Here is a 27762-nt window from a genome sequence, read left to right as displayed (position 1 = left end):
TGCTCTTTTAAAACATCTGAAAGCATGCTCCACACCTCGTCCCTCTCAGATTTTGGAAGGCACTTCAGATTCTTAAACCTTGGGTGGAGTGATGTAGCTATCTTTAGAAATCTCACATTGGTACCTTCTTTGCATTTTGTGAAATCTGCAGTGAAAATGTGCTTAAAATGAACAACATGTGCTGGGTCATCATCCGAGACTGCTATAACATGAAATATATGGCAGAATGCGGGTAAAACAGAGCAGGACACATAAAATTCTCCCCCAAGGAGTTCAGTCACAAATTTAATTAACTCATTATTTTTTTTTCATGTGCGTCATCAGCATGGAAGCATGTCCTCTGAAATGGTGGCTGAAGCATGAGGGGACATATGAATGTTTAGCGTATCTGGCACATAAATACCTTGCAATGCCAGCTACAAAAGTGCCATGCAAATGCCTATTCTCACTTTCTGGTGACATTGTAAAGAAGAAGAGGGCAGCATTATCGCCTGTAAATGTAAACAAACTTGTTTGTCTTAGCGATTGGCTGAACAAGAAGTAGGACTGAGTGGACTTGCAGGCTCTGAAGTTTTACATTGTTTTGTTTTTGAGTGGAGTTATGTAACAAAAAAAAATCTACATTTGTAAGTTGCACTTTCATGACTAAGAGCTTGCACTACAGCACTTGTAGGAGGTGAAGTGAAAAATACTCTTTCTTTTATTTATAATTTTTACAGTGAAAATATTTGTAATAAAAATAATATACACTTTGATTTCAATTACAACAGAGAATATATATGAAAATGTAGAAAAATATCCAAAATATTTAATAAATTTCAATTGGTATTCTATTGTTTAATGGTGCGATTAAAACTGTGATTAATCGCAATTAATTTTTTTAATCACGGTTAATTTTTTTAGTTAATCACATGAGTTAATTGCGATTAATTGACAGCCCTAGTTTAGAGACATAAACTACTGTACATTGTAGTTACATTGCACTTAGATCAAATTCATCACCACTTATGAAAATCGGCACTTCAGTGGAGTTGTATATGCTTACACAAGCAGCAAATCTGACTAGCAAATAATTTGCATCAAGTTACATTGTACACATTGCAAAACAAAGGCACAGTGGGTCTTTTGGTAACCAAATATGAAGAAAAAGGCTAACAACAATATGTAGGTGCAGAAAAGGTTATCTGTAGTTGTCTTCACCAGACAAGTTACTATTTAGTTTTAAAAACTTAATTTTCTCAGTAAGAGAGTCGTAAAGTATAAATTAATGAGAATATTGATAAATACCTTGAACTGAATTTTCTAAACAGTACACTTTTTAAATTGTCTTTTTTTTTATTTACTACCTGGCTTTCTCCAAGCTATTTCTGCAAGTGGGGTATAAAATTTTGATACCCAAACAGTAGTAACACAGTGGAATTTCCTATTCAGAGACATTTGAAAAACCAATTTTGCAACACTTTGCAGTGGGAATCTGGGTTACTGAAAACCTTAAACTTCCAGTAAACCCAGTGGTTCCCCCACACTCCTGAGAATGAAACTCACCAGTTTAAGTTAACCAAAACCCATACAACTTGGACAGAATTTTAATGAGAAGCAGCAGCATCTGCTTTGGATTGTTGGCTGAAAGATCTGCCAGAATCTCTACCATAAAACTGGGGCTAACCCAAGAATCTCTTGCAGAGAGAATGACTTTTAGTCTTCCACTATGCCATGTGACAACCCTCCCCTGCCAGGACCAGCTGAGGTTGAAAGAGCCCCTGCCAGGCTGCTGGTTGAGAAAAATATCACAGAATATTTTAAAGTGGTTGGTGTTTAACCAAGGACAAAACAGATTTAAGATGAGATTTCTAATATAGAGAGATGTGCAGCCTGAAAGTATTATCGTCATGAATTTTGGGATAGCTGCACTACTCACAAGCATCAGGTTATGCAGGTCAGCACAAATGAGTGCCAATAAAACCTTTATACCACAGCACACGTACATTCTGTGCATGTCCCTTGTTTACAGCAAAACTGTTGCAGAAATCTTTTACATACAGTTTTAAAATGTATGTTTTTCCCCTGTCCTTTTCCTGTAAAGCCAGGTCCTTAATCCAGCAGTACAAAGGGATGAGAAAAATCATGATAAAGTTCTCTAGCGATGATCTGAAATGGCTATTCCATACATAAAATTACAACATTATTAAGGTCCAATATCTTGGGACCTTTCATGGCTAGAAGCAAATGCTCTCCCAATGCAAAGCTGGGAATCAATCCTTTCTCATGGATTAAAGCTTCCATTTCTAACTTTCATGGTTTGTTAGATAGCTGACCTTCAACCTCTTACTGATCCTGGACAGACTATTAGCAGTAACACCAGGGGAATTGCCTTAATGGCCAGGCTGCAGGGAAGGTAGTCCCAGGTGCATTATAAATGCAATTTATCACATTGTCCTGAAATTGATCAATGAGATATCACTATGCACCTAGAATGTATATATAAAATACACACACGTGGTAGAGATATCCCTGCGACAAGTTGCATTTATCATGCATCTGTGACCTCCTGATGTACACCCCGCTTATTACAGGGGTGATTTAGGTGCTTAACTTCAAGCAATTGCTTAATGCCCCAATTCAGCATAATACTTAAACACATGCCTAATTTAAAGCATGCCACTAATCCCACTGAAGTCAATGGGACTACTAATCCAACTCCTCTGGACCTATTGCTAACATTTCAAGGCAGAGGCCATGGCTTCCTATAATTTTCGTACAACACCTGCCACATTTGGAGCACAACTGTCAGAACAATAATAAATAACATTTCAGACTTATGAGCAGATTCAAATAACTCCCGCAAAAGAAGGAAAGTGCAACCTGTCAGAAATATTTCCTCCTTCTCTCTCAGTGGGAGTTCATTTCCATTAGTCGCATCTCCAGTTCCCCATGAAGATTCCCTGCTCCTCAATGAAACAGTTCCCTGTGGCTCTCCCTCTAAAGAGTTGCTTCATTTTGAGAACCAAACAGAGTTAGTCTCTGGTGAGAAATGAATTCTGTGCTGGTGTCTAAATTACATTATTTTTGTTGTGGCTGCAGAGACAGAGTGCTACAAGCTCTTGGTGGATGCAGAATCAATGCAATGTTTGTGAATTACCATTACAAATCACTAGATTCTCCATTTAAACATACCAAACCAAAAATGTATGCCACAGAGACAGAAAGAGAAAACATGGAAATAGGAATGGAAGGACCAGAGAAGATGCCAGAATGAAAAATTTCAGATAAGACAGAGCAGCACTCTTTATCTAATTGAGTTTATGGACCAAAATGGTTTGCAAAGCATAAGTGCATATTAATAAGCAGAAAATAATTTACCACCTGCTTTTCTTTTACAAGGCAATCTGTAGGTGTCTTGAGATTTACTGAGAGTCCTAATTTAGAAAGGTTCAATTCCCACCACTATAATAGACTATGGACCTGATCCTACAAAAAAGATCAGGGGCACCTCCTGGTATTTAAAGTTAAGCATGTGAATAAGTCTCTCAAATTAAGCTTGTCAAGTATTACAGAAATAGAAGTTAGTGGTTTCAGACATTTTGTGCCCTAGCAAATCAAGAAACATCCAGTTTAAAGCAGAATATTTAAAAGTCTGTTTAATTTGTAATATTAAAATTTTCCAGATATCAGTCCAAAATATGAAGCATTAACTATGATTGGGGTGGGAGGTTTGGGGAGAGAGAGAGTGTGTGGAAAAGGAAGGAAAGAGCAAAAAAGCAATTTTTTGTTGAGAAAATGTGCTCTTAATGCTCACAAATAGCATTGTTTTTCAGTAAAACTTTCATAAGGATATTCAGCATATGGATTTAACAAGCCCATTTCACAGTTGAATAATCTACAGATTAAGAGTTTATAGATAGGATAAAGTTCTCCCCGATCTGTGAAGTTTTAATGATTATCAAGCCAGAGATGTGCTCTTTATTTATTTTTAAGCCCCCAATAAAGTTTATGGATTAACACTCAATTTTAAGTCCCTAAATGCTTTGGATATATATTTTTACTGCAAGATGTAAGACATCCTTTGGTTATATCACCACCTTATTAGCTATGGGGTGGGGTGGGGGGGAAGAAACTTTGCATAAACTGTCTGAACTATTTATGTATGATTTTTAGTATCTTTAATTAAACAATAAAAAAATGAGACCCGTATACCAACAACTTCATTAACACCAAGGGACTGTTTAAAAGTTACAAAGCCCAAAGTTAGGGCTCCAACTCTGCTCATCTGACTTCACGGCACCTCAGTATGAAAGGCAAGGCCTTTTCCCCCTAAAATTCCCCATCATTGCTACCGCCAGTGGAGCAACATCAGCAATAACAACAGTGGGATATTTTAGTGGGAAAAAGTCTAATACACTCATAGCCTTACATTCTTGTGTTAGGAGGTCTCAGAGCATTCTGTAATCTGGCATGCCATATGAAATGCATTAAGACTCCAATTCAGCAAAGCATTTAAACACATTTAAGTCTGGCTCTATAATGCAAAGCACTTAAGTAAGTACTTTAAGTATTTTAAGTATTGACGTTGTGACAGTTATGGCAATGTTCTGCAATATCCTGGACAAACCTTACTGAATTAAATTAAACATTATTGAATTAAGTTTAAGTATTTTAGGACTTCATTGTATTAAAAATGCAAATATGTATGTATTATTGTGGAATTGTATGGAAATTCTTTAGGAGGAAGACAGGAGTAATGCAATCTCTGGGAAGTATTGTGAGGTTCAAAAGACTATGTTGAATACGTAGCAGAGAGGAATGATCTTTTGGAACAATACATGTGAAGCTGAATTCCTAGGCAGTACTTGGGAGGAGGGGATTGTAAATTCCTCTTATGGACTCACACTTGGAAGCTTCACACAGACCATTTGTCTGCTGATCACCTGTTGCATGAGGGCAATTCAAAGACAAACTGCATAAAGAAGTAACTGGCTTACTCATGAGGGTGCCACTTCCGAGCTGAAGCTGTTATGAACTTCTGACCATAGAAAAAATCCCTAGGTGACATTTGAAGGGCCAGAGCCCTTGTTGGAGTTGGAGTTGGAGTCGGGGTGATCTCTGGTAAGTTTGTTAGCATGTGTGCAGGTTCTTTTATTGCTTTAGTATGTTTTCTCTATAATACTTTTTCCTTAAGAATAGATGTGCTTGCTTAGAAAGAGCTATGTGGTAACGTAACGGCGGGCAGTTAAGGAACTGGAAAAACTGGAAATAACATGGTCAAGAGGGAAATAGATGAATGTCTCCACCCACGAGAATGTGTGGCTAAGGAGCCTGGAACCTAGAGCGGGTGCATTTGTTGTTCAGTCTGTGACAGACATCAACAGGACTTAAACAGGTGCTTAAAGTTAAAGATGTGTTTAAATGCTTTGCTGAATAAGGATGACGTACTCAGTCAAGGCCTATTAAAATATTAGCCTTAAGTCTGATAATTAACTCAGTGCGGTTTGTATGTGCTTGCACTCATGAGTACATGTACTCTAATAGACCCACGTTAGGGACACCCCGAATATTATATAGTAGAGCCCTCACATTGTACACTCAGGCAAATGAGTGAAAACACCTATTACATGTAATGTGTCTCCTATGAGATGAAGCACCAACTTCTATAATCATTTGCTATTCTCTCTTTAGAAAAATATGATTTCTTTTAAACCTCCTCATTACAATAACAAATAAGAAGTCATTTTGGGTAATAAGGAAGTAAATGGGCATGGAACCACAATAAAGAAAAGCCAGCTGAGAAGCCTGCTACAAAACAACACTATGTATAATTGGTGTTTAATTATGCAGAATTAACAAATGGCAGAAGCACTGATTGTGTTACTTGACCAAGGCTCTTTGCCAAGTCAACAAGCTGGGTTAAATGGAGGAAGCAACCCATTCAGTTATCTGATGCCTTTGAGTGGGATCCTGACTGCTGTGTACTCTACGCATGTTGCCAAAAACATTTAGCAGAAGAAAGAAATGTGTTGATTTGCTAAAGCAAGATCAATTTCTGTAAGTGACATGGGTGAATGCACCAGTAAAATCATAAAAAAGTTTTCCAAACATTTTATTCATGTTGTGCCAAAGGTTTAGTAACACAATGGGAGCCCAAATAACTTCTTAGTGTGAATTTGTAGAGTCAGTATGTTATCCAATAAATAGCTAATATGTTTATTTTAATGCATTACCTCTAAGAATACCACACACACATTAAGAGTGTGTGCACATGTGGACTCAAAAATTTGCTTTCCCAAATACTTCAGCCCATAGTATGTTCTAACATAACTCTTTCCTGTGCATTTTGGGCCTGTTCCAAATCCCACTGAAAGCAATGGAATCCCTCCCATTGATTTCGGTGGACTTTGGATCAGACCCTTACTGCTTTGCTATGTTAAATTATCCATCAAAGTGGGCAGGATAGTGAGATGGTCTATTACTTCCCACTTGAGTGTCCCCTCTAAAAAAACACCAGGACAAAGTGACACATGGCACAGATTCTCAGTTAGTATAAATTGTCACAGCTCTGTTGAAATGAATGGAGCTCTGACAATTTATGTCAGCTGCCCTTGAGTCTGTAATAAATTGTATGGGTTTTCTCTCTGTGTGATGAAGCCCTAAAGGATGAGAGGGTCCCAGAGAGTACAGCAATTATAGTATCTAACCCCACTGATTTACAGAGCAGTGCAGTTAATTAGCCACCTTTGCACACCTTCCCCACCCCCAGTTTCCTACGTGAGCTCCTCTGCCATAGTCTGGGGTCTAGCCCTACATTTTACAACATGTTGTATCATAGGAAAACTTTCAAGGTCTGTGCATTGAAGGTAGTTCCCTGTCCGTCATTTTCTGAATATTGCTGAATTTCTCAATTAGGTTTTCACTTTATATGTTGAAAATCTGTTTGCATTAAGCTACAGCTAATCAAAATTAATCTTACTAAGAATACCATTATCACTCAATTTCATAGATAAAACAATCTACTATATTATTAGTGAGGGGGTGAACCAGAAAATGTTGTGAGCGCCTTCGAATGGAGGAGAGCTTGTGGGCAGGGATCAGGAATATCTGTTGTTCATTTCATAGTTGTTAGAGATGCAGAAGCCTTGCTGAAGGCCATGGAGGCAGCTGCCATAGATGCAGCCTAGCTGGGCTTAGATTGATAAAGCTGGGGATAGAGATTGAGCAGGAAAAATCTCCATTAACCAAACTTTTTTTTTTCAAATGTATACAGGTCCAGATCAGTTCTTCTTTTAATTAAATATGGTTTGAGCTGGTAGTGTTGAGATTTCAATTAGTTTTAGGACATGGTGTGGTGTTCCGGGTTCGTGGTCAGACCAGCGTTTAGATTTGGATGGTGGAAGATTTAATGAGCTGTTCTTTTAGGAAGTCATGTGAGATCAGGTGTCCTTGAAAGATTATTCCCATGCTAAGCCAAAGTATCGCAATAATAGCTGTTCTTGCAAAAGTTTGGTTGTAAACAAACAGCACCTCAGAACAGAAAAGAAAGATGACAGCAATGATTTTGGAGCTTCCCCAAAACAGAAAGTGGCTTCAAATCTGACCGCTCTCACCATACTTCTCAACATTGTGGTACACAATGTGTGACAAAGACCCCAAATGGGGGACAACTGAGAGGTCTGTCCCCTAAGAAATCCTCCTCAAAATTTGAAAGGCTACAGAATCCAGGTTCTAGTGTTAGCCTGTCTGTAATGGTAGAAAACTGCACTTTGCCTATGCTTATTTATTACACTTTATTTATTTTATCACTGACATTTAGGATCATGAAAACTGGCATTGGAACCATAGTGTGTTATGTTTGCAAACAGAAAAGAAAACATACTATATGAAGTACTTCTGTGTGTGTGTGTCTGTATAGCACTATGTAAAGTTGAAATTTTTCCAATGCAAACATAAGTAAGTCTGGGCATCCTCCTATATTTTAGATTTTACAGGCCCAGTAAAACTTGACCAAAACTTGATCTACTGATAGCTGTCACTTGTATGACTTAAACTTCAGTTTAGATTAATTAGATTAACAGACCTCATTCTGTAGGTTCCAGTACTTCCACCACAGCTATTAAATTACACACAAAGAATTTATGTTTTAGAGTCTTGCTTCCTTAAATCAAATTCCAGTCCTGTCACCTTTCTTTCATTTATAAGATTACAAGGCTCTCGTTCCTTTTGTCATAAAACTGAACCGCTGCTAAATTCCATTCCAAGTACCTAATACATTTATGATTTCTGTGCGTCTGATCAAGTATCAACAAATCTTGAGTCAAGACTGGGTTAAAGCAGTTCACAATGGGTATCCTGTTAAAGAAATAAAGACAACTTGGAGAGAAGTGAGAGAAAGTGGGGTATATTTATCTTTGAAAGGCTCGCAGCAAGCAATGCTACACTGAAAGCTCAGAGCACAAATTAGCCTCTCAGAACCTTGTACATAGGAAGGTGCTGGAAGGCATGTGTCATTTGGAAGAAGCCGAGTTCATTTCTTATCATCAAAGTCAACACCATGAAAAGCCAGCATAGCTTTGTGGTTAAGGCAGAAGATTGGGATACAGCAAAGATGGGTTTAGTTCCTGTGCTCAGAAATGGCCTGATATGCTTACTTGATCCCGGGGGGAATCAGAGACCAAGTTGTCACTCTGTAAGCACAAGCATGTGTGCACCTTACTGAAGGCAGGCTGTAAGACTGCAATCTATCCCAGAGCTGTTTATGGACGTCTTTCCCCTCAAATATCTGAACAGCCCAAAAAATGACATATTAACAGTTCCAAAAATTGCTAGCAACAGTGGGAATGCTTGCATTGAGAGGCTGTTGTTATTTTTATCACCAGGATATCTAACCTTGCTTTTAGCAGCGATGGACAAACTGGTGGTAAAAATGCGGGTGGACAGTCTACACTAGTGTTCCCATCATTGAATCACTGATGGAGGTGTTCTATCAATGATGGGAAAATTTAAGAAAAAAGTTCTGTCTGGGCAGGACATCACAGTCTAATGGTGTCTATTCAAATCATTACTTATTTCAGCAATGTCTGCCTAGCTTTCTGTTCTTATTTTAATTGGTGGGAGTGCTCTCTGCCTAGGACTCTGCAGTGTTAGAGATATATGCTCACAACACCCATTAAAGTCAATGGAAGTTGGACTAGAAATTAGGGCAGTACATGTAGCTCTTAATGATGGACACATCATCTTTGAGTGTAATGGCTTACCCACAATTGTATATCTTTAAAACTCTCTAATTAAAGCCATTTGGTATAAGTATACAGGAATGCAATAATTGGAAATCCCTTTCATTCATAACATGTTGGGGGAGGGGAAAGAACTCTGTCAAATGACCTTCAGCTAGCTCATGCAGCCCACAAAGGCTAGTAAAGAGATACACTGAATCAGTGGATCCTTGGGCAGTCTGTGCTAGAGGGAAGACAGGCAGGAAATGATACATCTAGAGCAAAGGCTTCAATTTGCAGGTGTACGTCTTCTGTGCACCTGTGGGAGTGAATCTGACCCACAGTGAATAAAAATGACTCAGAAAAAGCAATTAAAGGAAAAAATGACAAGTCATTGGCCATTACTTTAAATGTTATGGTACATGATATGTTATTTGTATTACAGTAGTGCCCAGTGGCCTGAGCTGGATTGGTGCCTCATTGTGTTAGGCACTGTATGCACACATAGTGCAGAGGTCTTCAATCTCTGGGGCACACCCTCTCTGGAATAACTTTTGGGGGTGTGTGGTTGCAGTCCGGATCAGCCCTCACAGAGGGCAGGGAGGGAGTGTCAACTGTCGGCCCCGCACTCAGGGAACTATGCCTGGGGCTCCGTGCCCAGCTATAGCTATAGGCCTCAGCCCCTGGCCAAGGGTCTGCTCCCACCCCTGCCCTAGCTATGGCCTCTGCCTTGACCCCCTTACCCCTGTCAGTGTCCCCCCGTCCTGGAGCCGCGGCCCCACACCTGGCTCTGTGAGGTAAAAAGTTTTGGGGACCACTGACATAGTGAGAGTTAATCCCTGTCCACAGAGCTTACAGTTTAAATAGACAAGGCACACTAATGATGGGAGGGGAAACAGACACAGAGTGGTAAAGTGATTTGCCATAGATTGCATAGCAGATTAATGGCAGAGACAGGATTAGAACCCAACCTTTCTGATGTCTAGGCTTGTGCTCTATCCACTAGACAATCCTGTCACTACTCTCTAGTGATTAGTAACGAGATACCTTTAAGATCTAGACTGGGATTCTTCCATTACAAAAAAAGTCTCTCAATAATAGCAGAAATAGGAAGTTCTTTCCCTCTTCCTTGCCTCTGAAAAAAATAAAATACATTCATGTTGCATGTTCTCTCCCAAATCAGAAATTTGTAATTTGGACTATTTTTTTCCTCATTTGATTAACATACTCATTCTAGAAAAAAAGGCACACGATGAAAGATACATTCTTTGAATGAAAAAGGGGAAAGAATTCTTAGTGCCACAGATGGCTGTCAGAATGAAATGAAGCTTGTGTGTGCTGAGGGAATCAGACACAAGTGTGAAATCTGAACAGAAAGGAACACAGCAGAAGGCAACATTTCAAAAGGCATTTGGCATCAACTGGCATTGTGAGGGTTAATTTACCGCCAGGAATTGCTGGGCCTTTCATTCTCAGTAGAGACACAATAGACAGATCCCAAAAGTGCCCATCATAATCACAGATGCTGAGGATTAATGCTAAAATGAAAGCCTTCATGAATATTAAAAATATCAAAACTGCTAATGATGTAGCAGAGTTTGGAATAACGTCCAATTTGAAAATCTAAGGATATGGCATGCAGGCATAGTAAGACACTGTCTTTTTAAAACTGATTAAACCTACTCAATTTGTAACAGAAAGAGGCTTATGCATATTAGGAACTGAATTGACTGCCAAACTTTACAAATTGCACAGACTAATTACCATAATTAAGCCCTGGATTGAAGAAGAAAATTCCATTTATCTCAGAATGACTCAGTGGAACTTCAACAAAGAAGGCAAAGAACATCAGATGTTTTGTTCCTCCCAAAGTGGTGATTCAAAAGCAGTGGTGAAAAAAATAATAATCAAAGAATGACAATATAGGAATAGTATTGTTTGAAAATCATGAAAAAGAAAATCATTCAGGGCCTGATCTTGGAATGTAATGAGCAACCTCAATTCCACTGGCTATCAGGCTAAAATATAAGTGTTTTTTCCCCTGTCAAATATGTTATCAATGAGGAAAAAAATCCAAATATTTTCGTACATCCATTTTTATCTTATCATCTGAATCCACCCCAAATTCCTTTCTCTATGCTTAATCATACTCAGGGAGCACTGACTAGGACTTGATCAGCTGCAACTTTCCTGCTGCTATAAGTGTCTGATATTTGCTCTCACATCAACAATGAGCAGTTGTCGTGAACGATGAGATAACAGCTACAAGTTTTTAGGATACAGATTAAATATTACTCTGTGACATCAAGCTTGACCCAAAGCCTACTGAAGTCAATGGAAAGACTTCCAATGGACCTCATTGGGATTTGGATCAGACTCTTACTTGCAGTATAACCACAAAAGCAAAATACTTTATTTCAGGCATTAATTCAGAAATCCAGCTAACTGTCACTTTCTTTTCTGTTTTCATTTATGAAACAGACTAACATAATGTGAAGGGCACAAACCAGTGACGCACGAGCTCATATAAAGCACTATGCATGCAATAGAGTTAAAATGGGCATGTTTGATTTTCCAAGTATTTGCAGCTTTTTAGACAGATGCTACTCTACCCATGAGACAACTCTACTCATGAGATTTCTTTCTTTCATCAATGGTTCCATCAGTAATATGCTTGGTTCCCCTTTCTCTCACCAGTTATTTCATTTTAGCTTGCAACTACACATTTACCTAATCCTTACCCATAAGATGCCTGTCTCAATACATGTTCAAGTTTCATTCACACACAGTGTATTAATCAAGATGACCCTGAGCAGTATATTCAGATCTGCAATAAAGATATGTATACACACCCTTTTTTAGTAAAAAAAAAAATGTTTTGTTTCACCACATTTTTACAAAATTGAGCTGAATTTTGAATGCAGCATAGTTGTTTAATTATAATACATTCAGTCAATCAAGTGTAAGCCAATAATTAGTTTCCCTATAAAAAACAAATGCCAATTTGGAAGCCAAGGTAACTGTTAGAGAAAAGAAGAGGGGGAGAGGCATCAATCAAAAATATTAATTTTACAAGTTATTGTATTCAGTTACAATATTATGAAGGTCATGGGGCAATCCAGCCGATACATGGGGAAATGGCACTTTTCAGGGGGACATAAAGCATGATTTCAGTAGTGCAGAAGACCAGAGGTGGGACTTTAGTGGTATGCAGCAGATGCAAAGGGAGGAGGATATGAACCAAAAGTGATAGGTATCCATAGAGATAACTATCAACATTGATACAGACTTCTTAAGAAACCTTAGGAATTCTCTTCGACTAACTTTGCTAAAAATTACAGTTGCTAAAGTATATATTTTACCAACACAAGCATTCAAAAGTGAAGAAATCACCAGTTAAATCCTTATCCAATCCTTACAACCTACACTCATTATTTAATCTTGCACTGTTATTTGCTGCTATTACTGCTGAAAAGGAGGACAGAATAAATCATCTTGCATCCTAATGTTAAAATGTCAGATTCTTTTTGAATGAAGTTGACAGCATTAATAAACCCCATTTTCTCTCTTTTTCTCCACAATTCTATGGACAACTGAGAATTCTGAGGCCAAACAGACATTCCACAGCTAATTCTGTGCCAGTAGAACCACAGAAAACATGAAGCACTTTTTTTTTTTTTTTTGGGCTAACATCTGTCATGTCAGTTGTATTCAGAGCGGATTAAAGAGCAAGTGGCAGCTAAAGGCAAGAGGGTGTTCTTTCAATGCTCCACCAGTAAGACACTGATTGACTGAGCTCATAATAGCCATTCACAGTTCAACACCTTCAGTGAAAAATGCCAACACTTAAGATATATATGCTTCACCTGATCCTTTGTTTGATGGATCATTCCTTGAGTATTTGTGTTAGAATCAACTTGATATACATAATATATGTATGACTGTCTCACATCACAAAATTTCAAGTCACTTTATGGGGGAAAATCTTTTAAACAAGGTCTAAAAGTATCTACTGCTGAATGGAATAAATATTCTAGTAAATTTACTAATGATGTGATTTGATAACAGAATAAACTTATTTAGTCTACAGTGAACACAAGCATGTACCAACTTTAGTTATGAACTGTATAGATATCAAAGGGTTTTAGTATTGGATAGAGGGTTTTTTTCAGACTTGAGGTGGAATTTTCAAAAGTGCCTACTTGATTTAGAAATAGATATTAATATACTTGTAACTGCTGCAGTGAAACTCCACTTATTCTATAGAGCAGTCAAAAGGCCAAATTTCTTAAATGCATATTCATAAATTTTCATTCTGTTTTTAGTTCAGCTTCATTCCACTATAACCAGGTTTGACTGTGCTAATAATTCCTGTAATCGAGGGAGCCCTCAATGCCAACTGGCAGAGGGCACACCAGACCATAATTCTCATCAGGCCTGACGCACCCATTCGCCCAACTCACTGTTCTCATAATCCGCATGCAAACGGTCTCACGTAATGTGTCATATGCAAACTGGAAACACTCTGGTCATTAATATTATTGTGTGATGTATCTACGGGTGGTACATAAAGAATTATAGATGTGTTCTGGGAATATGCTCCTAAACCCAGCCTGTCCCTGGCAAAGGAATGTTGTTTTGCAGGCTTGACTGTGTCACCAATGTAAATTAAGCAAGGTGTGACCAAAGACAAGGAAAGGGACATTGCCGGGTAAGGTAAATGAAGCCATCAGGCAAGCAAGGGGGAGAAGATGACCCAGTGCCGTAACAAGGGCGAGGTGAGTGAGGCACTTGCTTTGGGCACACAAAGTCGGGATAAATTTGTTATGCTCAAATAAATTTGCTAGTCTAAGGTGCCACAAGTACACCTGTTTTTAAAGTCGGGAGGGTGCAGAAAGTGGTGGAGAGAAAAAAAAAAGCTGCTGGCACGGAGATATTTATAACCCAGGTGATTTCCCCTCTGCCCCACCTGCAGCCCCCCCGCTCCCCCGACCCCGACTTTCTTCCCCCGCCCCTTCCGGCCCCAGAGCAGAGCAGCTCCATGCTGCCTCCCTGCAACAACTGCTGCCGCAGGGTCCTAGTGCCCCCCTTCTCCACTGCCAGGGCAGACTGACTCTGAGCCTGCCCTTCCCCCGCAGACCCTTTCCTTTTCCAGCAGGACCCTCCAGCAGCAGATGGGCCCCCCGCACCTGCAGTCACCGCTCCTGCCCCATGCTGGGCAAGGAGGCAGCCCCATCCCTCACCCCCAGTGAGGCTACGGTCAGGGGCAACAGCAGGGGAGGAGGCGCACGCAGCACCCCCCAGCACCCACCACAAGGGAGGCGAGGGAGATTCCTGGACCTGAGAGGGGCCCTAGGAGCACGTGCAGTAACAGTGGTGGGGGTGAGTGTGCTGCTGCGGGAGGCAGGAAAGGGAGGCTCCTCCCCCAGAGCTTGCTGCTGCTGGCAGGGAAAGGGCTGGGGGGAGTCCTCCTCTCTGTCCCCTGTCCCGGAGCAGCTGTCTGCACCCCAAACTCATCCCCAGCCCTGCCCCACCCCAGATCCCACACCGACAGTCAGAGCTTTCACCCCCCACACACACCCTCAACCCTCTACCCTAGCCCTGAGCCTCTCCAGCAGCCAAACACCTTATTCCCAGTCCCAGCCAGAGCCCTCACCCCCCAACCCTCTGCCCCAGCCCTGAACCTCTCCCACACCCCAAGCTTCCCATTCCCAGCCCCAGCCAGAGCCCTAACCCCCACTCCTACTCTCGCCCTGAGCCCCTCCCAGACCCCAAACCTACCATTCCCAGACCCAGACAGAGCCCTGACCCCTACTCTTGCCCTGAGCCCCTCCCACACTCCAAACCCCTCATCTGCAGCCACAACCCACTGCCCTCACTCCTGCACCCCATCCCTCTGCACCCCTCCATCCCCAAACTCCCTCCTAGCGCCTGCACCCCAATCTCCTGCCCCAGCCTAGGGCCTGCACCCCAGACTCCCTCCCTCTCCCAAACTCCCTTCCAGAGCCTTGGGTGGGTGGGGGGGCAGAGTTTGGGTGGGGGCGGGTTCTGGGCACCACCAAAATTTCTACAAACTTGCTACCCCTGATCCTGCCCTGCAAACCTGAACTCCCAGCATTCTCAGGACACATGCTGATCCCTAGTGGCCACTGCTGATATCCAGCACCTCCCTCCTCTCTTAACCTGTGAGTCCCTCTCTGGATTGGAACTGGACTGGAATCAAAGACCATCTTGGAAGCAACATTACCAGCCCAAGTAGTCAAAAATCATGAGTTAGACCCCCCAAAATCACAGGCTCTACTGCTGCCACTTCATTCATTCTTCGGCGGCAATTCGGCGGCAGGCCCTACCCTCCAAGAGGGACTGAGGGACCCGCGGCCGAATTGCCGCCGAAGAGCCAGCCCTGGGGGAGGGCACAATTTTATATTCTTGCCTCGGGCGCAAAAATACCTAGTTACGGCTCTGAGATGACCACTTAACATTTGGAGGATGGAGACTGAACCTCCGGAAGCCTTTTTGTCTCTGGGCAGCCCTCTTCGAGGCAAAGCAAAGAATTTCAACCTGGAATTTTAATCTGTCAATATTCATACTTGATAGAGTGTAGTGATACTGATAAAGTTTCAATCCTGTCTCTTTAAAGGCAGACTGAGCACATTCAGCCATGCAACAAAAACAGTGTCTAGTCATCTTGAGCTTTTAGGCTGAATAAAGCACAGGCAAGATCTAAGGGACGTTAGTAATGCTAGAGTCTGAGAGAGGAAATTAGAAAATACCTGCAGTTCTCCACAGTGGTTGTATGAAGACACTTGTTTATACTTTGATAAAAAAGTGTGCAATGCCACATGGAGAATCTTTATTCATCCTTAGCCTATAAATATGCACTAGGTAGTGGCTAGATACAATAACTGATAGAACTGGAGATAGAATACATTACCTTTCACCTGTAGTTTACTGGTTCAAATTCAATCAGATTTGTAGTGAAAGAAAGTCAATACAAGCCAATGGCTCTTTGATAACCTGAGTAGGTCTCAGTACAGTCTCTAAAACAGAACAATTCCTAATGGAAAACCAAACAGCACTCCCATCAAACAGGCCAGAATAAGCATGAGACTGAATTATTCTCTTATTGATGTAGAGGATTCTTGCAGAGCAGTATTGGGAGGGCACATGCTGGGCAGTATGTAAGGAAGCTTACACTGCATTATCCATGTAGCTCTCTGTGGATACACAAGGGCCTTCAGTCTTTGAGTGCTAATGTGGCATTAGCATTTACTAAAATCATTGTCCATATGCCCCATATGCATAAGTTCATACATACTGGAGTCCATTCTCTACTCCTGAGGGAATTCTTCGCCAAAAAATTAAGAAATTATGTGCACAATATTTTAAAATTCTGCAAATTTTATTTGTCAATAAATAAATGTGGCTGCAGCATGGCAGTGGGGAGCACAGGCCACTGGCTGCATTGAGGTGGAAGATCACCCTGAAGTTCCCTGTTCCCCCAGGACAGAGACTCGGCGGTAAGGCTGCACCTGACACTGACACAGTGCAAGAGCTGGGCCTGTCCCAGAAACGCCCCAAGGCCCTGCCCCTCTGTGCTAGGTGCATCAGATGCGAGCAGGCAGGCTCGGCCCAGCAGGATCCAAGTCTGGGGGAGCTTAGTGTTAGGGGTTCCAGTTGTGGGGTGAGAGGTTTCTGTGTGGGGCAATCCGGATGCGGGCAGCTCAGTGGGAAATCTGGATGCACAGCGGCTCATTAGGGTGTTTCGGGTACAGGCACAATGGGACACTGCAGGAGAGCCAGGTGAAGGTGGCTGAGGCTCAGGATGGGGGAGCTGGGAGTGGGGAGATGGGGCTCAGTGTGGGGGGTCTGGGTGTGGGGGCTCAGTAGGGGGGTTCAGGTGCTGGGTGAGTGGGGTTTGATGGGATAGGGGTCCAGGTGCAGCTGCTTGGGGATCAGTGGGGTGGGGGTCTGGGTGTGAGGGGGTCATCAGAGGAGTCCAGGTGTCGGAGGGTAGGGCTGGTCAGGTGAGGGTTCAATGAGCCTGCTCAATGGGGGAACCCCAGCTATTGTCAAGGGGAGGCTGCATGCCGGGCTCCCGCTTCCCCCCATGATTCCCCTATCCCCATTTCTTCTCCATCCCTCTCCCTTCATTCCCAAATTCCCCTCCCCTGCCCTATTCCACCCCCTTTCTTCCCCACTGCCTCTTCCTACACCCCTCATCCCCTCTTTCCTCATTTCCCCCCCCTTACCCAGCCCCACTGCAGGCACTCACTGTTGCACAGAATAGAAAACAGGATGGCTCCCAGCACACAGAACGGGAGCTAGACTGGCACTAGGACCCAGGAGGCGGTGTTCAGCTGCAGAGTCAGTGGAGCCCAGACACAGCTTCCTTCAGCTAGGCAGCTCTGCGCTTGCAGAATGAGGATGCGGGGGACAGTGGCATGTAACCCCCTGTGCCCCCCATGCCATGCCTCTGTTTGGAGGGAGGCAATCCCCCCCAAAAAACTGTGCCCATGGTCACCCGCACCCTCTCTCACACACACACACGGCTTCCCTGACGTTTTCTGCAGGGAAACACAGGAAATCTGCAGCGGGCATTTTCTGCAGGCATGCAGTCACACAAAATCCCCCCAGGAGTAACTCTAACATTCTTGCTGTGCCTACTTCTGTTACTCAAGGAAATGTTATCCCTATTATATATGTGGTGGCTGTTGATCCTGCATACAATCATGGGACAATTCAGGGAGGAGGGGTGAGACGAGAAACCCAGCTTTATGAATCAGGAAAGAAAAAGGGAGCTGCTGGCATGGTTGGATTGAAGCATATGCAAACTAGGCAAATGGCTAGAACCCAAATGCATGAAGTAGCCCGGGGCCCAACAAACAGCCACAGTACACTCGCTGCAGTCAGGCTGGCCAGGCTGTAGATACACTGGGACCGGCTTCTAATCCTCTCATTCATATTTGGCCTTGCTGCCCCTTCATCACGAGTGAGCAGCACTCTAAGCAGCAACAGGATGAGCAGCCATTCCCAGTGGGCGCAGCTAGAAGGAGTGTACTACATGTGCCTAGATTATCTATGCATTAATCCAGCCCTGCCAGGAGCTCCCTTCTTCTTTCCTAGTTCCTGAAACTGGATTAACCCATCAGTGGGCTTTTAACCATATATTTATGGACCCTGACCTTCCTATGAATAACAACATAACTTTCCATTATCATGATATAATGCAACCATCTATACTCTGTGTCTTGTTATGGACATCTCAGCCATTTACCTATAGAATTCATGAATCTGGATTTTCACTTTCTTGTCCTCATTCAACTCAGTAATGCCATTATTGCTCTCACTTGGAGTCATATGGCACTAATTTGAGTGGTCCATGCTGCTTCAATCTTCTTTTTCAATTACTGTGGAGATTAGAACATATGTTGCCTCAGTGGTCTATGAGTTAAAGCACACACATCCAGTGTTCTGCTTTTGGGTTAGTCAGTGATTTTACTGTGTGTCCTTTTGTATGTCACTTACATTCTCTGTACAATTTATAAAGTGAGAATAATAGCTTACAAGGTACTGTGAGTTTCCATTTATAAATATTTGTAATACACTTAAAGATATACAAGGTGCTAGCAAAAATGCGAAGTAGGAGTTATACAAAGGACAAAGTAAATGGCACCATCACCCATGACCAGTGGTGCTAATAGGGGCCTATTTTTGCTACACAGAATGGTTGCACGCACTTGGCAACATTTCTTCTCAAACCACTTCAATGCTGCATGATTCGGAACGAGTGCTAGATACCTCTCTAATGACAGTAGATGTTAACTGCTGCAATTAATGGGCTGCTTATGCAGACTACTAATAGACAAGGTTACTCCTGACACACAGCTACCATAGCTGAACAATCTAATTGCAAATTAAATTAATTTAAATACATCTCTGGCCTGGGGACAGAGGAGAAGGGCTGGGAGAAGAGGGTGCAAAACACCTGCTCATCTGTGAGCCAGTGATAAAGCCTGGAGCACAACATTATTCTCTGACATACTGTCAGCCTGAGAATTGATGCTGGATCACAAGTTTGGCCATAGCGGATCTGGCCACCGGGTCCATCAGTTCCAGATTTCTGCCCACACTAGGTGTTCAGAGGAAGGTGAAGATCTCTGTAATGCATTTAGCCTATTGGACAATGCTGGACATGGAGGAAACCATAATAAGTTTGTGTAACTTGTAGAAATCTCTTCATGCCCTGAAGCTTGAGATTAATTTACTATTATGAAGGTAGCTGACATGTCAGCACAATCCCTTGCCCTCCCCTTTGAATTCTCATGAGTTCCCTATAACAGTGGTTCTCAAACTTTCTTTTTCACGGACCACTTGAAAATCGCTGAGGATCTCAGTGGACCATTTAATGATCTCTCCAAATGTTTGTATCATTAGCTAACTATTGTAAAGTGCTTTGGATAAAAGCGCTATATTAAAAAAACCTTAATAATAATCTTTTTTTGTTCTACAAATAAAAGAGCACAACTCATATTTTAAAATCAGTAGTCTTATCTTTCTGATGTGATGGATGTACCTGCTCCCCTGCCATGGCAGCCCCTGAGCTCGGGCTGGGAAGTAGGGAGGTCTCCCCCTCTCTCCGCTGCTGCAGCAGCCCCTGAGCTGAGGCTGGGAAGGAGGACCGTCTCTTCCTGGCAGCCGCAGCCCTGGAGCTGGGGAAAGTCACCTCTTTCTCTGGCCACTGCAGCCCTGCACATCCCAAATTCCCCCCACCCCCTTTTCTCACCCCACTGCCCCCTCCCACCTACCTCCTATTTACCCCAAGGCCACCACCTCACCTTAAAGTGCATCTTCTCCAGGGTCCAGGCACCTAATTAGTGGACTAATTAAGTGGGTGGCCCTTCATTGTTTTGTGTGCGGCCACCCAAGCACACACCTAAGAGGGGAATATCCTCAGACCACCTGAATGGAGCTCACGGACCAATGGTCGTCTGCGGACCACAGTTTGAGAACCTCTGCCGTATAACATCTGTTACTATCTACACATAGTATTAGCCACAATAACAATGCCCTCAATTAATGAACTTGGTGTGAAAAAACACTGGCACGTGCAATGTTTATTTATGATGTGGAGGAAGAGGGCGGGATTAGAACAGTATAAATCCACTGGGAATGGGAACCTAGAGAATTTCAGATATGTACAGGAAAGGGAATAGCTCCCAAAGAATGTCAAATGGAGTGGAGCTGAAACTGCTCTCCTTAGTTTCCTCCAGACTAAGCTGCAGCCACATCTATTTTGTTATTCCCATCACCAACTTCAGATGCAGCTGTATCAAAACCTAGATGTGGGGAACTCAGAGTACCCATCTGTGTTTATCATATACCGCCACAGGCACTAGAGCAGCAAACATGTAAATGAACTGATTAATCAGGAGGTAATTATGTTTGGGTTACTCTTCCTGTGTTAGGAGTGCTTTGATACCAAGGTTAGGTATTATACATTGGAGTAGCTCATAGGGGAAAATATTACAGCACCCTGTGAGACAGTTTAAAGTCCTTTACAAGCATCTTTTAACATTGCTTGTAATATTTAGCTTATCTTTGTCATTTATGAGAAGAGGTTGATATGTCATTAACTAAGTGAAGCTTGACAGTGAGGATCCAGTCTATAAAATATTAATACCCAAGATAAAACATTTATGCCATTTTCAGAGTGAACAAATTCCTTGGTATCACATATGATTTTATTTACTAATTTCTCCAAGAAGTACTTTTGCAGATCAGCCAACTCTAACATCTCTTTACATGTGGCCACCTCGTGGGATTGTGCTGCTGAAAAACATGAGCCCCCAAAATGGGGAAGTGTCACAAGAAGTAGTATGATTTAAGAAAATCACAAGACAGATTGAGCATCTTTATAAAGTAAGAGGAATTTCTTACTTGTTTTTAACACAAAGGAAAAGAAAATGAAAAAGGCTACCCTCAGACCTTTTCTAAGGGTCAGATTCCAGCATGACAGAAATCCTGAACCCAGCATGATGAGTCCAGGGTAGGAGTTGACTGCCTGATGTAGCACCTCCAACCCAGAGAAAGGCTGTTCTGGTGGATTTCTGTGTCAGTGATCACAAAAAGCCCTTCTGGACCGGGACCATAGATCAGTGAGTGTGGCTCATGGACCAACCTGACTTTTCAATGGCTCTGAGTACAGCTTCCACTCTGATTATCCTTGCTACTTGCAGGAATAATTAGTTGGGGATTGTCTGTCAGGCTGCTGCTGGACAGAATCCAACTGCATATTAATGCTGCTTTTACAGTGTATCTGCATTTGTGCGAAGAGGGTGTTTACATCACTTTCAGTGTCCAGAATGTGGCCCCACATTTTTCATTCATTTTGATGCAGTGTATGTTTGTATGTGTATGTATTATATTTAATTTCATATTGGTATATTTTTGTTTTCATTCCTCTCTACAAGATTATATTTGTTTGCTGCTAGAAAAAATATAGTAACATGTTGGCTTATACTACATCAGAACATAAGGACCTGACTGGTTAGTGGCCCAGTGTAACCCTTCTGCCCATCTAAGTTGGCAGGAACAAGGGCCGGGTTCTGTATCTAGGGGTTCCGTTTCAATAACGCAATGCAAAACTGGCTCGAGCCCCCACCCAGTGACCTGGGACAATTACATACCACCCCCTGGGCGCCTCTAGGAGGCAATACTTCCCCTCTCGCAAGCACGGAGTCTGAGTGTAACAGAAAATGTTTAATAACATGAGGTAAACAACATCAGCATTAAATTGGAAAAACAACACAAACAGGCTTCATGAGCAAAAAACCCACCCCAGCAAATTGGGCTGTGTCCTTTCCCTTTGGTTCTTGAGACCAGCAACCCAAGAATCACCAAAGTCCCAAAAGTCCAACAACCCCAAAGTCTCTTGGGTCCAGCAACCCAAGGATCACCAAAGTCCCAAAAGTCCAACAACCCCCCAAAGTCTCTGTCGCTGGTCAGTGCAGCCCCAGAGTTCAAGCGGGGGGGGGGGGAAAGGCACGCAGGGTGTTAAGGGGCACCTTACGTGATCCAAGGCCGACTGGCTGCCTCTCCGTGGGGTTCCGCCGCAGCCTTCTCCACGAGCTGCTCCACTCCACACCACCAGCTGTCCCGTGAGCCGCTCCCGCCGTCCACGAACTGCTCTGGCAGCTGCTCCGCTCTGCTCCCCAACCTGTGAGCCGCTCAGCTCTGCTCCACGTCGGCTGTTCCTTGGGCCGCTCCCACAAGGCTCCGCTCTGCTCGCTGCTTCTCCAGCCGCTCCGCCCACCGACCTGTGAGTTGCTCAGCTCCACTCCAACCGTCCCCGTGAGGCTCCACTCTGCTAGCTGCTCCGCCAGCTGCTTAGCAATATAGCTTCAGGCTCCCCCACTAGTTAACACAGTCTCAGTGATCTCAGCTCTTAATAACCTTAGCTCTTTTGTGATTTCAGCTCTTAGCAATTTCAGCTCATAGTAGGGGAGCCCCAGTGCTAGTGCACCATTGGCCCAAAGTGAATTCAGCTCAGCAGCCTGTAACTAGACTCCTAATGGAATCAAAGTTAGCTCTGACATTCAACAGTGGAGAGAAGAGGTAGTGCAATTGGTGTTTCAAACCCTCAAAGAGGACCCATACCATCAGGTATAAATACCTGTCCCCATCCTCTCTCAATTCACTGGGTTTTGTAACCCATGCCCCTTGTCAAGCAAGTGCTACTTAGGTAATGGTGAAGGACTCACTTAGTCCTTCTGTCATACAACAGTTCCACTGGCCTTGATTCACAGAATCAGGGTAACAAACTTTATTCTTCCTGCCCCAATAATAGAGAAACTGGGGATCCCACACCAGCCAAAGTAACCACTTTGAGTTGCTGTTGTTTCATGCCAGGCGAGTGGGTGTGCCTATGCAAACCAGATCAGCCCCTGGAGTTCTTTTCCACACTCACCATAATTCACCACCAGATGTCAGGGTAGAGCTCATCCTGACTCTGCTTACACCAGTAATAATGAAGCTCTGTGGACTCAGCATTGTATTCTGTATCAGTTAAAGTTACTTTCCCAGCTGAGATGATTTAGTAACCTTTAATCAAGGGGACAGAATGCCAGAGTGGGAAGCAGATTTTCATACCGATGTCAAATACAATAGTCTGTTTGTAGGTGAAAGTTACATGAAGAATAGGATCACAATAGCTCAGATTCATGCACAGGATCCATTGTCTACGCTAAAACTATTTACACACACACAGGTTCCTCAGATGGCCAGCTCTTACCTTCCGGAGTGTCGACAGCTTCTGACTGGCAAATTGTTAACTCAGGTGCAGGAACTTACTCAAAGGCAGAGGTCAATCACTGGTTATGCTCTATTTCTTCCTAGCTATTGTTGTATTGGTTCTCCATGCTTTCAGCAATTGGAATATTTACCCCCAATATCACATCTTGCTCAAGAGTTTGCCTTGCTGTCAAGTGTATGTGGAATGCACATTTCTAGAATGCTCTGTTCTCATTGGGGATCTTTGCCAGTTAAAAGGGTTTAGGTCATTACTTCTACTTTTCCCTGCAATAGGCAAGTCTACAACACAGGCACCATGTATTAAAGCAGGTGCTCTGGGTACTGCAGCTTACTATCCATATAATATAAACCCCTCATGTGCATATTTCCTAAAAACTTCTTGAGAACAATTAAGTTTACCGTTCTCCTACTAGTTGACATTCTGGCTAGAGCAACTGAATTGACTGACTAGATAATGGCTGGTCAAAGGTGCGTGGTTGTATTCTAACAAAAGAGGTTGCCAATGATTTTCCACTGGGAAAACCCCCAGCCAGGCTGGATGGTAGGCTGTACAAGGACTCAATATTTAGCTTGTGCCCTCTTCTTAAAAAGGGAGCTAAAAAGTGTTGTCCAGAACTCCTTCTCCCACTAAGCAGCAGCAGCTACTCTCTCAGTCGTAGGTCTGAAAGTCACCATCAGGGCCATCTGGGACAGAATACTCAACAGCAGCTAGAATGCTGTCCCTAATTTAACAAGTCTCTGAAACAGCTACTCTGGGAACTATTGGTACTGTTCCTGTTGGGCTGCATCTTGATGAATAAAAATGTGGCCTTTTCCATTCAGAAATTCTTCAGTCATTTGCCATCACTGGAGCTTCTAAACATTACCTTATTCCCAACCATGTGTTGAGTGAGATTTGGTTCAAATGCAGAGATTCACATTACTAGCTAGGCCCGCACAGAAATGTGGGTTCTCTTGACTGGGGAGGGATGATACCATGCTTTTCCTTGGTTAGAAATCCCTTCACGAGTCTCTGCTATCTTTGAATCAATCAGGCACCCTTCTTGTCAACTCATGGAGTATTAAAAGTGAAAGTAAGGCAAACAAGCTTTCCCATCTTGCAAATGGCTGTGATATGAATTGGGGAATTCTAAAATCACTGAACAAACTCCTGGAATTCCTTGCTACTCCCAAATTATTTTTGACCGCATGAGGCTGTTGAACTAGACCTTTCTCAAAAATGCACTTCTTTATCATGTACAGGTGACTCTCCCCATGGGATAGCTGTTCTGAAATCCCAAAATATCAGTGGTTGATCTCCTTACAGCAGTGGACAAGGGGAGACTGTGACGGATACTGTCTGTCAGCTGCTTTTGATGCTACTGATAAAAAAGAAATGTTGACGTGTCTGTGAGCTTTTATGAGAAGAGAGAAAGGGACACTTCAGTGGCATAGACTAGAGCATTCTTCTCAGAGGTCCCAGAGCATAATTCTGGGCACTTATGCATGAGGGTACCGGAACCTTTGTAGAAGAGGGGGTGGGGGTGGGGGGGAAGGCCAAAGTGCTCCCTCTCTTTCCACAGCTGGCTACTCTTGTGGTGAGCCTGCTGCCCTCTCTTCTGATGCCACATCAGCCCCTTGTAGGTGAAAAATATAATTGCAGTGCCTAACCTGCAGAATGTATTGTTCTGCAAGGGGAAAAAAAATCTGTGGGGGACATGAATTCTGCACTTATATGTCTTTTGTTAAAAAGTGGGGAGGGGAGCATAGCCCCTGGGTCCTCCCAATTCTGGCATTGGTGCTTGTGCATCCTCTCCAAAGGTGCTCATATAAATTAGTGTTAGGATCCCACTGGGTCCTACCTATCACTCCTCTTTTACAATGTGCAAAAGAAGTAGTGGGATTTGTGAAACATTCTATTCTTTATTGCCATGAACGATACTCAGCTTTGCCCCTTTACATTGAACTCAGATTCTACAGTACCATTACACTCCCAATGTCTGATTATGATAGCGATTTGGATGAAGGTGACTGGTTGTGATCCTTCCTAGATGAGACAGAAGTAATGCTTGTCAGTAAGGAACAGTGTTCAGCAGGGTGGGTAGTGTCAGGAATCAGGGCCTGCAGCAGAGCCAGTCTCCTGGCAACCAAATGAATGTAGCTGGGCTGTAGTAGGCTGTCTGATCACCTGATCAGTGGGACAGGTTAGCAGACCAGCTCTTAAGCCCAGCAGCAGTTTGACAGTTTCTCAAGGAATCTGCCTATGGTGGTGGTACCTCCTGTATCTGCTTGTTCCAAGGCTTGTCTCTACCTTGTTCCAGCCTTGCCTCTCTCCAGATAATTCAGCTCTGACCCTCGCCTCTGATTCCTGACGTCGGCTCGGACCCTCAATTCTGGCATCAGGGCTCTGACCCTGTGCTCTGGCATCTGACTCTGAGCTTTGATTCCTGGCTACAGACACCTGCTCCAACCACTGGGCACAATCACCCACGCACAGCCCATATCTATATAATCCATTATGGTACACGTCTGACTTTGGCCCAAATGGTACACAATCATAGGGTCCTGTTGGGTCCATCATTACTTTGGGTCATCTGATGAAATTGGTGAACTGTAACACATTACACTAATTGTCTAATCAAGAGATTGTGGATATTCATCTCTAATATGAATCTTGCATCTGGAGCTCTGTTCATTCTCCTGCATTTGTAATCTGCTCCCTTTGTAAAGCCTGAATCTTTCTTGGGACGTTCCTGGCAAACTGCACGTCAGATTTATTCTATTTTGCACTGGATGAACTATTCTTGTTTTGTGTTTTACTATGATACAGTTAAGCATTTACCTGGCATAGCAGTAAGCATGATAAAATATAGCAAAATAAATAATATGGTGGAATCAATACACCAATACATTTTTAAGAACAGTTTCCAAAAGTTAGTAGTCACAGATTTTTGTGGGGGGAGAGTGTTTTTATGAAATTATATTCTAAATGTTTCCATATTGTAAATATGGTTGAGAGTACTCTGAAAATATCTAGTCCTAAAATCTACTTTAGATTGTTTAAAACTGGCAGGCTAAAATGACTTATAAATTTCACTTCACCCTAGGTGCCATACTATGCAGCACTGACCACTACCACCCAGGAGGTCTACTTCTCATGCACATTTAATTCAAAGCATTTGCAAAACTGAAGCTCCTTAAAGAGCATAATACTTACCACAAACCCAACTTAATTTACTTTTATTTCATACTTTATTGCGAGATCATCTGTAGCACAACCAGAAAAGAGGTATGAGTAGCATATAATGCACAAGAGAGCAGTTTAGCATCAGAAACGGAGCATAATAAAACTAGATTATGACTTGCATCTGGACAAACTGTATATACAAGAGAAAGCAATGTGGAATTTAAACTGGAACACTTCGATGTCATCTTTCTGGCCAACTTTATAAATATTTCCAAGACCCACAAATGGGAGTGACTATAGCTAGTGCTGATCTGGGTTAAATCAGAATGCTAAAAAAACACTACATTTCAGCATCATGCTGTCTCATGAAGTATATCACTCCTTGTTGATTTACAAAAAGTTCCTGCCCTTCTTGTTTGAAGGTACGTTGGAAGTTGGGATGTTTAGACCAGGATGGTGAGCAGCAGAACAGCTAGTGTTCTAGCAGCAACCATGAGCTACTGCAACATTCCCAGGGTTAAGTTAAGTTCACCTCACAACCTTCTCTTCTAAGTGCAGAGCTCTGGAAGGATGAAGGGGGTGTGATTGAGAGGGGCAGGAAGTCTGAGCAGTTGCTGGAATGGGTAGGAAGCATATCCTTTAGGATAACTTGGCCAGGTCACTGAATAGAGATACAAATTCATAAGATCAGGTTCAGCCTGCTGCAGAGAACCAGATCCTCTGCTGAGGAGAGAGGGGGAAAAAATCCATTGACATGCTGGCTTTTACTATTGGCCTCTGGAATTGGCAGAAGCTGGCTTCTTCTGAGCTGTAGTGACAGCAGCTCTTCCTCCACCCATTTCTTGCCTGATTCTTTGCTCTCCTGTACTTTGTGCCATCATTTACATCTATGCCAAGGCAGTATAAAATATTATCATTCTGGTGTGTCAGTGTTCACAATTCCCTTTTCCTCAGGCCTCCATAGCAATCTGAAACCAATGGTTCAGGGGGCAGAGGGACATGCTTAATTATCTAATCCAGGTCCCCTCTGTGGCAGTGCAGTCAGTTACACTAACCCAGCCCAAAAGATTACACTGAAATATC

At 42.7% G+C, this 27762-nt stretch overlaps 1 protein-coding gene across 2 annotated transcripts in view; it reads right to left on the bottom strand.

The window, feature by feature from the left end:
• The window catches only part of ROBO1 (roundabout guidance receptor 1), a 1057321-nt gene that overhangs the window by 527524 nt on the left and 502035 nt on the right, over nt 1-27762 (bottom strand). The gene's annotated exons all lie outside the window — the stretch shown is intronic.

Source organism: Trachemys scripta, chromosome 1 (assembly GCF_013100865.1).
Source record: "Trachemys scripta elegans isolate TJP31775 chromosome 1, CAS_Tse_1.0, whole genome shotgun sequence".
Classification (NCBI taxonomy): domain Eukaryota; kingdom Metazoa; phylum Chordata; order Testudines; family Emydidae; genus Trachemys; species Trachemys scripta.
Note: the sequence above shows the minus strand (reverse complement) of the source record. Positions and strands in the feature narration are given on the sequence as shown.